Source organism: Podarcis gaigeae (genome assembly GCF_964106915.1).
Source record: "Podarcis gaigeae genome assembly, chromosome: 6".
NCBI classification, from domain to species: Eukaryota; Metazoa; Chordata; class Lepidosauria; order Squamata; family Lacertidae; genus Podarcis; species Podarcis gaigeae.
In genome coordinates this window covers 19,213,163-19,224,143 of record NC_139682.1, presented here as the reverse complement: position 1 = coordinate 19,224,143, position 10,981 = coordinate 19,213,163, and the positions used below count along the sequence as shown (strand labels likewise).

Below are 10,981 nucleotides of genomic sequence, written 5' to 3'. Positions count from 1 at the left end.
ACAAGCAACCAGAGGGAAGTGATGGAACATACAAGTGTGAATGTGAAGTGGATAATCAGTGGGTGCAAGAGAAGTCGAAATCTTACTGTATTATTTATTTGAAAATTTTGGGGTAATAATTTTTTCTTGAATTTTTTTTAAAAATGACATATATACTTCAATATATAATAAATTTATCTTTTCTTAACTTCCTGTCCCATTTTTCAGGGTGTTTTAATTCTGCCCCCCCCCCCCTTTGCTGCACAATACCCTCTATTTCATATACAGTGGTACCTCTGGTTTAAATACTTAATTCTTTCCGGAGGTCCGTTCTTAACCTGAAACTATTCTTAACCTGAAGCACCACTTTAGCTAATGGGGCCTCCCACTGCCACCACGCCACCGCTGCACAATTTCTGTTCTCATCCTGAAGCAAAGTTCTTAAACCGAGGTACTATTTCTGGGTTAGCGGAGTCTGTAACCTGAAGCGTCTGTAACCTGAAGTGTCTGTAACCCAAGGTACCACTGTATCAACACAACAATACTGTATGCTCTAATTCTTTCTGTTGCTTATATTTCAAACCCTGCTTGCGAGTTCATCAAACCATAATATGTCTTTAAATAGTCCAGAAAAGGCTTCCATTCTTCCACAAAGCTCTCATTGTTAGATTCTTCTATTTTGGCTGTTAACTTTGCCAATTCTGCATAGTCCATCACCTTGCTTATCCATTCTTTGGTGGGAACTTCATCTTACATTTATTTGCCAAGATTTGTACTGTATGCTGCTTAATTGACAAAAGTCTTTAAGCAGCTTACATAAAACTATATAAAATATTAATTAAAAGTATGAGCCAGATTTTGTACTATTTTGGTTGATATTACTCTGCTGTGGATTTTGGATTCTTCATCCAATAGCCAACTTTAGCATAGGACGTGAAGAAGAGTTGCTCAGCCAACCTCAGTGTGATATCAGAATGTATGGTCAATGGCACTGCTTTTGTGACAACTGGACAAAAATGATCACCTAGACCAGGAGTGCGGACCAGCTGTTGTTGGACTACAACTCCCATAATCCCTGATCATCAGCCACAAGGGCTGGGGGTGACAACAACTCTAGAGCCACAGGTTCCCCAACCCTGGCATAGACTGTGGTGATTTCTAGATGGCTAGCCATGTTAGTCTATAGCAGCAAAATTACCAGATCTGTCAAAGTCCACAAAACATGCCCCAATTAATATTGTACCTATTTTATTTTTAAGTGCCACAAGAATCTTTGGTTGTTTTAGATTGTGATGAGATAGTAAATGTGCCCGGACCCCAATAAAAAGGCAAAAAGAAACAGCAGCACATCCAAAGCAATTTCTTTTGGCTGCCTATTGTGGAACACGGGAAGCCTTGTTGCTTTCTTTTGTGCAGGCCACGGAACAGTGCGTCTGAAGTAGCAGCTCTGCCGGGATGCATTATTAAATAGAGAAGGTAAAAGCCAATCTGGAGTAATTTCCAAGTTGCAGCGTGCCAGACTTGGGAACAGTGGCGTAGCGTGGGTTGTCAGCACCCGGGGCAAGGCAAGTAATTTGCGCCCCCTAACCCATGGATTTGCGCCCCCTTACCCTAACCCCTGGGACGCAGGTGGCGCTGTGGGTTAAAGCCTCAGCGCCTAGGACTTGCCGATCGAAAGGTCGGCGGTTCGAATCCCTGCGGCGGGGTGCGCTCCCGCTGCTCGGTCCCAGCGCCTGCCAACCTAGCAGTTCGAAAGCACCTCCGGGTGCAAGTAGATAAATAGGGACCGCTTACCAGCGGGAAGGTAAACGGCGTTTCCGTGTGCGGCTCTGGCTCGCCAGATGCAGCTTTGTCACGCTGGCCACGTGACCCGGAAGTGTCTCCGGACAGCGCTGGCCCCTGGCCTCTTAAGTGAGATGGGCGCACAACCCCAGAGTCTGTCAAGACTGGCCCGTACGGGCAGGGGTACCTTTACCTTTACCTTTACCCTAACCCCCAGATGTTGTGCCCGGTGCGGTCGGCCCCCCCTGCACCCCCACGCTACGCCACTGCTTGGGAATGTAGAAAAGGAGTGGGAGCACATAACCCTCGTTTCCGGAAGGGACCCTAAGGAGGTCTCCCCCACTTCACTTGCTTCTGCTGGAGAAAGGCCTGTGCTCCCTGAGGGGAGCTAGGGTGCAGGCTGTAGTCAGGGACTTATAAAGGGACTGTTAGTCAGCCCTACAGAGCGAACTCTGTAGTCCTATATACCATTTTTGCAGCATTTTTTTTAAGTTAAATGAAATTATTATTATTATTATTATAATTTATATACCGCCCTATACCCGGAGGAATGAATGAATGGCTGCATAACAAATGCAGAAACCAAAGACCACTGGGTGTCAAATACAAATTTAAAAACAACTGTGGAGTATTTGCCAAATATTTGAACGTGCAGCTGGGTGGATATTTTCCAAATCCTGCTTTTTTAACCTCTTCTGGACATGAAATCTTGCTGCTTATGTCGTCTTAAAACACTAGGCTGTGTACACACCATACGTTTATAGCACATTGTTTACCCCACAGAATCCTGAGAGCTGTGTGTTTACCTCCCACAGAACTACAATTCCCAGCACCCTTAAGAAACTACAGTTCGCAGTGTTCTTTGGGGGAAGTCATGTGCTTTAAAGGTATGGTGTGCACCCAGTCCAAGAGACCTTTTCATTCCTCTGGGCACATGGAAACCTGCTTCACATCCAGACACTGAACGCAGCTGTGCATATCAGGCTGACCTGACTGTAATCATTAACCTATTTCTGAAAACAGATAAGTTGAATAATTAGAGAAAGATGAGTCTATTGAGCAAATGGTTGGCTAATATTATCTCTGTTTTTCCTGGATTTACTGGGCAAAAGGTCTCTTAAATCAAGTCCCATAGCAAGTCCCATAGCAACTAACAGTGTGAATCTCCATAATTCAAGTTTCCCTATTACAGCCTTGCAGATAAATGCTTTCAAATTTTATCTTTTCTTTTTTTTTAGTGGTACACAACAAGCTAATTGCCTAGAAGCTGATTTTACTCAACCTAAGTACCTTACTTCATGTCTGTCTTTTAATCTGAACGATATTTATGCCCTGTTTGGTGCTAGATACTGAAAACTTTAAAAAGCAGCGACATCACCTTGCCAACAAAGGTCCGTATAGTTAAAGCCATGGTTTTCCTGGTAGTGATGTATGGAAGTGAGAGCTGGACCATAAAGAAGGCTGATCGCCGAATAATTGATGCTTTTAAATTATGGTGCTGGAGGAGACTCTTGAGAGTCCCATGGACTGCAAGAAGATCAAACGCATCCATTCTTAAGGAAATTAGCCCTGAGTGCTCACTGGAAGGACAGATCGTGAAGCTGAGACTCCAATACTTTGGCCACCTCATGAGAAGAGGAGACTCCCTGGAAAAGACCCTGATGTTGGGAAAGATTGAGGGCACAAGGAGAAGGGGACGACAGAGGATGAGATGGTTGGACGGTGTTCTCGAAGCTACAAACATGAGTCTGACCAAACTGCGGGAGGCAGTGGAAGACAGGAGTGCCTGGCGTGCTCTGGTCCATGGGGTCACGAAGAGTCAGACACGACTAAACAACTAAACAACAACAACTGAAAACTGAAACATTTGGAGAATATTCTCCAAATATCCATACATCCAGAGAACATCTAGAGGAACAAAATGCAAGGGAGAATGTTGAAGTACAAATTCATTTCAGCTCTGCCTGAACTCCTAGCACACAGTGGCCTTGCTAAGTATGCTCTTATTACTTTGAGCTGCTGATTTAATTAAATAATTAGATAAAATGGTTGTCTGGCAGCATCTTTCCAGGTTTTCAAGCAGGGGTCTGTCCCTTCCCTACCAGGAAATACGAGGGTTTACACTTAAAACCTTCTGCGTGCAATCTACCACTGATTGATGGCCCTTTCAGCAGCAGGATGACCGGTAAAGGTAAAAATCTCCCGATTAAAGAGTATTCTTGGAGGGATTACTCCTGGGGCCATTCTGTACCCTGCTTCAGTTGAGGTCCACAGAAATTTCTGGGTTAGCCCAATTCTGATCGCAAGAAGGATATTGTGTCTATAGAGGTTGCACAGTAGACAGCGGCTGCTTCACAGACAGGGCGTCTCAGTTTCTTTTCTTTTTTTAAAAAATATATTTTTATTAAGTACAAATTAGAAAACATACATGTTTACAACAAAAGAAAATACAAAAGAAAAAGAAGATACATATAACCAAGTAAAAAAAAATATTAGAGAATATTTTCATTTTACAGTTATTTATACCTCTAAAATGCTATTCACAATAAAGGAGTGAAATGAAAGATAAGATGTCAGAAAAAAAGAAAAAAAGAACAAAGAAAAAATAAAGAAGTAAAAGAAAAAGATCATCGGTGAAAATTTTTAAAGGTAGATAAGTACTCACAATACATAGCCGTTTCCCATCTATATTTATATTCAATTGTATAATTTCATCTTGTCCTTATCTACCTTAAAGTGTTGTTTGTTTTTTTTAAAAAAAGACTTCCACCGCTTACCTCACGCGTTTTTAATAATCCGTTCGTCAGATCCTCTGTTCTTCATATTTTCCCAGGGGGTCTCAGTTTCATTTCCCTGCATTTCAGCCTTTTAGGATAAGGTTACCAGATTTTCCCCAAAGAATCCAAGGACACTTTAAAAAGAGAGGGGGGGAATTATTTTTTTAAAAAGTTTAAAAAATAAAATAAAATAAGAAGCAATAAGTACAAGAGAAAAGACAAATCCTTCCCGCCTTAGAGGGAATGCTGGTACAGTATAAAAATCAATTAAGCTCTGCAACAGCTCCATCTTGTGGCTAAGATCCTCGGTTATGTTTGCAACAATATAAGCATGTCAACTCTTCCCTCTCTTGTGTGGTACCTTGGGTTAAGTACTTAATTCATTCTGGAGGTCTGTACTTAACCTGAAACTGTTCTTAACCTGAAGCACCACTTTAGCTAATGGGGCCTCCTTCTGCTGCCGCGCCGCCGGAGCACAATTTCTGTTCTCATCCTGAAGCAAAGTTCTTAACCCGAGGTACTATTTCTGGGTTAGTGGAGTCTGTAACCTGAAGCGTATGTAACCTGAAGCGTATGTAACCCGAGGTACCACTGTACTAATTTTTACGCTAAAATGTAAATGACCTTATGAAGAGAATGCATGGACAGATTAAACTAGATTAGAATTTTGCTAACTTGGAAGCTGGAAATCAGTGCAAGTGAACGTTCATTTACCACACAAGCACTTCTTTTGTCCAAGATATTACAGTCCTCAAACTACTTGTTATTAGGAGCCTATCTTTTCTACAGTTTTATCTCTCTTCAGCTGGTTGCAGTAGCTCCTAGATCTCCTGTCATAGGAGCCCTGAAGACTTAACTGATTTCTAAACCCTTGCCAGGCATTCAAAATGTGCAGAATCATAGAATCATAGAGTTGGAAGAGACCACAAGGGCCATCGAGTCCAACCTGCTGCCAAGCAGGAAACACCATCAAGAAGACAGGAGGCAGGCTCAATGAGATGAACGTAAGAGCCTACTGGATCAGGCCAATGGTCCATCTAGTCCAGTGTTTCCCAACCTTGGGTCTCCAGCTGTTTTTGGACTACAACTCCCATCATCCCTAGCTAGCAAGACCAGGGGTCAGGGATGATGGGAACTGTAGTCCAAAAAAAGATGGAGACCCAAGGTTGGGAAACACTGATCTAGTCTATCATCCTGTTCCCACAGTGACTGACCAGACACTGGTGGCCTCCAGCAGCTGGTATTCAGAAGCATTACTCCCTGCAGCTGTGAAGGCAGAAGCACTATCTAAGTTGTTGGCCACCACTGCTTCTTGTGAGTTCCACAGTTTAACTATGCACCGTGCAGACCCTCCGAGTGTCCCTATTTTCTAGGGACATCCCTGATTTAGAGAAGCCATCCCAGTTTCTGATTTAATCCTGGAATGTCCCACTTTTTCATATGATGTCCCTACTTTTATTGGAGAAATGATGGAGGGTATGGCGTTATCTGACCCCCGAACCATTTGAAGGCAATCCTGTATAGGGATTTTTTTAAAAAGTTTAATATTTCATTATGTTTTTATATATGTTGGAAGCTGCCCAGAGTGGCTGGGGCAACCCAGTAAGATGTGTGGGGTATAAATAGTAAAATTATCATTAGGGAATGGGATGACTCTATTTTCATTAGAGAAATGTTGGAGGGTGTGACTGCATGAAGAAGTATTTCCATTTGCGTGGCCTGAATCTTCCAGCATTGGATGCCTGTGAGTTCTAGCGCTATGAGAGAGGGAGCAAAACTTTCTCCATGCCATGCTACAAACTTCTATTATGTTGCCTCTTACTTGCCTTTTCTCTAAACTAAAAAGTTGCAAAAGCTGCAGCCTTTCTTCATAACAAACCTTTCTTCTTCCCCCAAAGAACTGTGGGAACTGCAGTTTGTTAAAGAGTGCTGGGAGTTATTCCCAGAACAAACTACAGTGGTAACTCAGGTTACATACGCTTCAGGTTACATACGCTTCAGGTTACAGACTCCACTAACCCAGAAATAGTACCTCAGGTTAAGAACTTTGCTTCAGGATGAGAACAGAAATTGTGCTCCGACGGCACAGCAGCAGCAGGAGGCCCCATTAGCCAAAGTGGTGCTTCAGGTTAAGAACAGTTTCAGGTTAAGAACGGACCTCCGGAACGAATTAAGTACTTAACCTGAGGTACCACTGTATAGTTCTTTCAGGGAAGCCATGACTGTGCTTTATATTGTAAACAGCCCCTGTGTTCCTCGGATGAAGGCTGGTATAGAAATCTGATAAATAACAAAATGATAATAAATGCCAGGTATGGAAGCGTTCACGTTTTGGAGGAAAATGACTCCCTGGAGAAGACCCTGATGTTGGGAAAGATGGAGGGCACAAGGAGAAGGGGGCGACAGAGGACGAGATGGTTGGATAGTGTTTTCGAGGTTACCAGCATGAGTTTGACCAAACTGCGGGAGGCAGTGGAGGACAGAGGTGCCTGGCGTTCTCTGGTCCATGGGGTCACGAAGAGTCGGACACGACTAAACGACTAAACAACAACAACAACATGGAAGCGTTCACGTTTTGGAGGGAAATGCTTTTCTTTTTCTTTTGTTAGGTCACTAGATGGCAGCATGAGCTCACTGCCAACTCTCTTGAAGTCATTAAAAATCCTAGGGGGAAATCTCAAGTCAAGGGCAAGGAATTTGAGAGCGTTAAGACTTCAGGCAAGCAGAATGAGCTGCACAGGTACAGCATCCCAAAACCGCAGGGAGATGTCCCCCATGCAAAAGGTTGTCAGCCTAGAGTAGCGCAGAAAGGACCGTTCAAATTGGTAGGCGCTGTTCCGATAAGCCAAAAAGAAGGCATTCCTACCTCTTGGGCTTTAGCAGCAGCTACTCTGTACTCGTGTCTTGGAAGGGACAGGGGTGGCGCTGTGGGTTAAACAGCAGAGCCTAGGACTTGCCGATCAGAAGGTTGGCAGTTCAAATCCTCGCGACGGGGTGAGCTCCTGTTGTTCAGTCCCAGCTCCTGCCCACCTAATAGTTCAAAAGCACGTCAAAGTGCAAGTAGATAAATACTGTAGGTACCACTCCAGCGGGAAGGTACACGGCGTTTCCGTGAGCTGCTTAGTCATGCTGGCCACATGACTCAGAAGCTCTCTGCGAACAAACACCAGCTCCCTCGGCCAATAAAGCGAGATGAGCGCCGCAACCCCAGAGTCATTTGCAACTGGACCTAATGGTCAGGGGTACCTCTACCTTTTTACTCTGTATTCGTGTCTTGGAAGCTCCAGTAAATATTTTGATGAGCCTTGCCCAATGTGGTGGCTCCCCAGTTGTTTGGTACTACAACTCCCATCATCCCTTACCACTGTCCATTTTGGCTGAGGCTGATGGGTTTTGGAGTCTGACAGCAGCCAGAGAGCACTGGGACCTGTGTTGCACACAGCGATTTATTCCATTTCCACAACTTCCCCCTAACTGTTAATGTCTGCCTTACGTTTGAGCTTCTACACGGCATAAAAGCCAGTTCCAGAAATACAATGGTGCATGGGGCAGGTTTAGTGTTCATTTCCCTGCTTCCAGGGGGGAAAACATTCAAAGAACAATGAAACATTCGTTTGTTTATATCTCCTGCCCCTCCTGTCCAGGGCAGAGAGCAGAAAGTGAAAAAATAAAAATGTCCTAAAAACCAATTCCAGTTACAGATACAGATTATCTACTTAGAAGGCTTGTTGGAACAACAGAGACGACACATATCTAATATTCAAGGAGAGCTCATTCCTTTTTTAATTCTTATTATTTTATTTATGATTTTCAATTTTATACATTTCAATAATTTTACAATCATTTTAACATTTCAAAACTCGACTTCCTTCCCCCTCTTTCTGTGGTTCCTTAAATTTATTTTTTTATATTTTCTGCATATTCCAAATTAACTTAACTTACTCATTTATTCATCTACTTTAAATATATACTCTTATCAAACTGCAGGCTATTACAATAATCCTGCCAATGTTCTTATCTGTTAATTTGCAAATATTCAGTAAACCATTTCCATTCTTTTATAAAAAGTTTGTTATCTTGATTTCTTATTTTTCAGGTAAGGAGAGCTCATTCCACAGCATTATGGCCTGATTCCTGTACCGTATGCACCTGATCACCTAATGAGATGGTGCCGCCTAGAATCATAGAATTGGAGAGTTGGAAGGGACCCTCAAGGGTCATCTAACCCAACCCCCCTGTGATGCATGAACCTCACCTGCAGAGTGAAGTGATCAATTAGGGTATACAAGAGGTGAAACAATATTTCAGGTATCCTGGTCCTAACCTGTGTGATTACTACTAGTCCTACTACTAACACTATCAATTTTGCCTGCCCTTTACCTTAAGGTGCAACCATTTAAAATACAACATTGAAAATAGTTTAAAACCACTTACAGTCACAAAAATAGGATGCATCCTAAAAATATACCTCTTATGTGTCAAAGGCCAGAGTGAAGAGATGTTTATACCACTTTATATTCCAAAACCAACACCTTCAACCAGCACCCAGTAGCTAATTAGGAGCCAGTTTTTGCTATTATTATTCTCATTATGATGTTATGTTGTTGTTAATTGTTGTTGTCTCTGTCTAAAATCCCTCCCCCCCCCCCACTTTCCGACTATGTACCCGTGCATCTATCTTGGCATTCAAAAACTCATTGCAATCTGTCAAAATCTGGACCGAGGAAATAAACTGAAATGATGTCAATAGCTTCAGGGAGTAAGCGAGCACAGAGCAATTAAACATAGGGAAAAGAAGAATAAAGTAATTGTTTGGGCTGCATGGGCTTGTCTTAAATGGGTTTGTGTTGGCAGCTATAAAAACATGCAAGCTGCTATTGCACAAAGGCGGAGAGATCGTTCCAAGAGCATTTTGCACCTAGGTAGTTGTTTGGAGAGTAAGTCAGTGTGTGATTGAGTGGAGGGGAAGGGGAAGAGGATAGCCATGCATACCATTGACAAATCCATTGCTGCATCCCACTATGATGGGAACCGCTCTTGCAGGAGTGGCTAGGGAAGAAGATAAGATACAGCCATGCAAGACTGTATGGTGTATTGTGTGTTAGACTTACTTACGTATTTATTATTCTGTCCTTCATTCGAAGATCTCAGGGCAGTTTGCAAGATAAAAATACAGGATAAAAGGAGAAATAGTTAGAATAAAAACAAAGCAATAACACCCCTTCCCACAAATATTTTTAAAAGGCCGTAGAATATTAATCAACAAAAGGCTTGGTTGGACAGAAACATTTTCGCTGGGTGCACTGTTCATTTTGATTGTTTGCAAGTATCTGGCATTGTATACGATCAGAGTTACATTGTGAAATGCTGAGTTCAAATCCCGATGTGAATATGTTAGGTTGTCTTAGTCAAGTCACTGTCCCTCAATTTGTAGTATGAAGGTGGTAATACTGGCCCAGCTTACTATTATTGCATTTGGAATGCACTACGGATTCCAAGTACAGTCGTATCCTGGAAAGTGAACGGAATCCGACTTCCAAAACGTTTGAAAACCAAAGCGCAGCTTCTGATTGGCTGCAGGAAGCTTCTGCAGCCAATCGGGAGCTATTTTTGGAAGCCAAACGTCTGACAGGGTTCTGGGTTTGCGACGTTCGGGAGCCAAAACATTCGGGAACTAAGCTGTTTGACTTCCAAGGTATGACTGTACAGTTATTAAAAGCAGTGTATCTTAATATACACACTATCCTGTGTGTATGTAACAAATTAGTGTACCATGCTTGGTTTTGTTTGAAAATCAATTTCTTGCGTTTACATTGAATGAGAAAGCCATTTTATATGAATTTCCCTAGAAACAGAGATGTAAATGGGGACTTCGCAGCTTAGGAAGGGCTTTCTCAGGTCTTGTATTCAGTATCCATTTCCTATGGAGTGCAGTGATTAAGCCATAAGCAGACCAAGCAACGAATTAGCCAATGAATTAATGAAAGGCAGCAATGATCGCTTCCTAGAGATTAGTAATTATGTTGTAAGGCTATAGTAGTAAGCCTACTTACCTGGAAATAAGACTCGCAGATACCATGGGATAGATATGGGATCTGGCTGCAAAAACACCCAGGGAAGTGGGCATTTATTCAGCTCAGACTTTACATATGAAGGTATGCGCAGCCTGATTTCATGTTTGAGTACTTGTAAAAGGCAAAGAGGCCTCCTTTCAGTCAGACAAAGCGTCTGAAGCAAAAATTCCATTTTGCCTTGGTTGAAAATGCCCCGTCAGTGTGGGTTAGCCCTTCCAGCAGTTTCCTCCATAAAGACGAGAAACGCAGCTGCTACTTTGACCTCTCCGATGCACTGGAAATTTTCCGAGAGGTAGAGGAAAGCATTTTGGTCATGCTGTCCCACAGGCAACAGGCAGGAGCTGCCGATGGCCAGGTGACGTCTCTCAT

The 10,981-nt window shown here is 42.7% G+C and overlaps 1 long non-coding RNA gene across 1 annotated transcript; it reads right to left on the bottom strand.

Moving 5' to 3' along the window:
- Positions 1–8,312: 8,312 nt before the first annotated feature.
- LOC310847287 lies at positions 8,313–10,137 on the bottom strand. Its single transcript, XR_014565764.1, has 2 exons — positions 9,650–10,137; positions 8,313–8,793 (listed from the first exon to the last, which is right to left on the bottom strand). It is a non-coding gene; the product is annotated as an uncharacterized lncRNA (long non-coding RNA).
- Between the last annotated feature and the right edge of the window lie 844 nt (positions 10,138–10,981).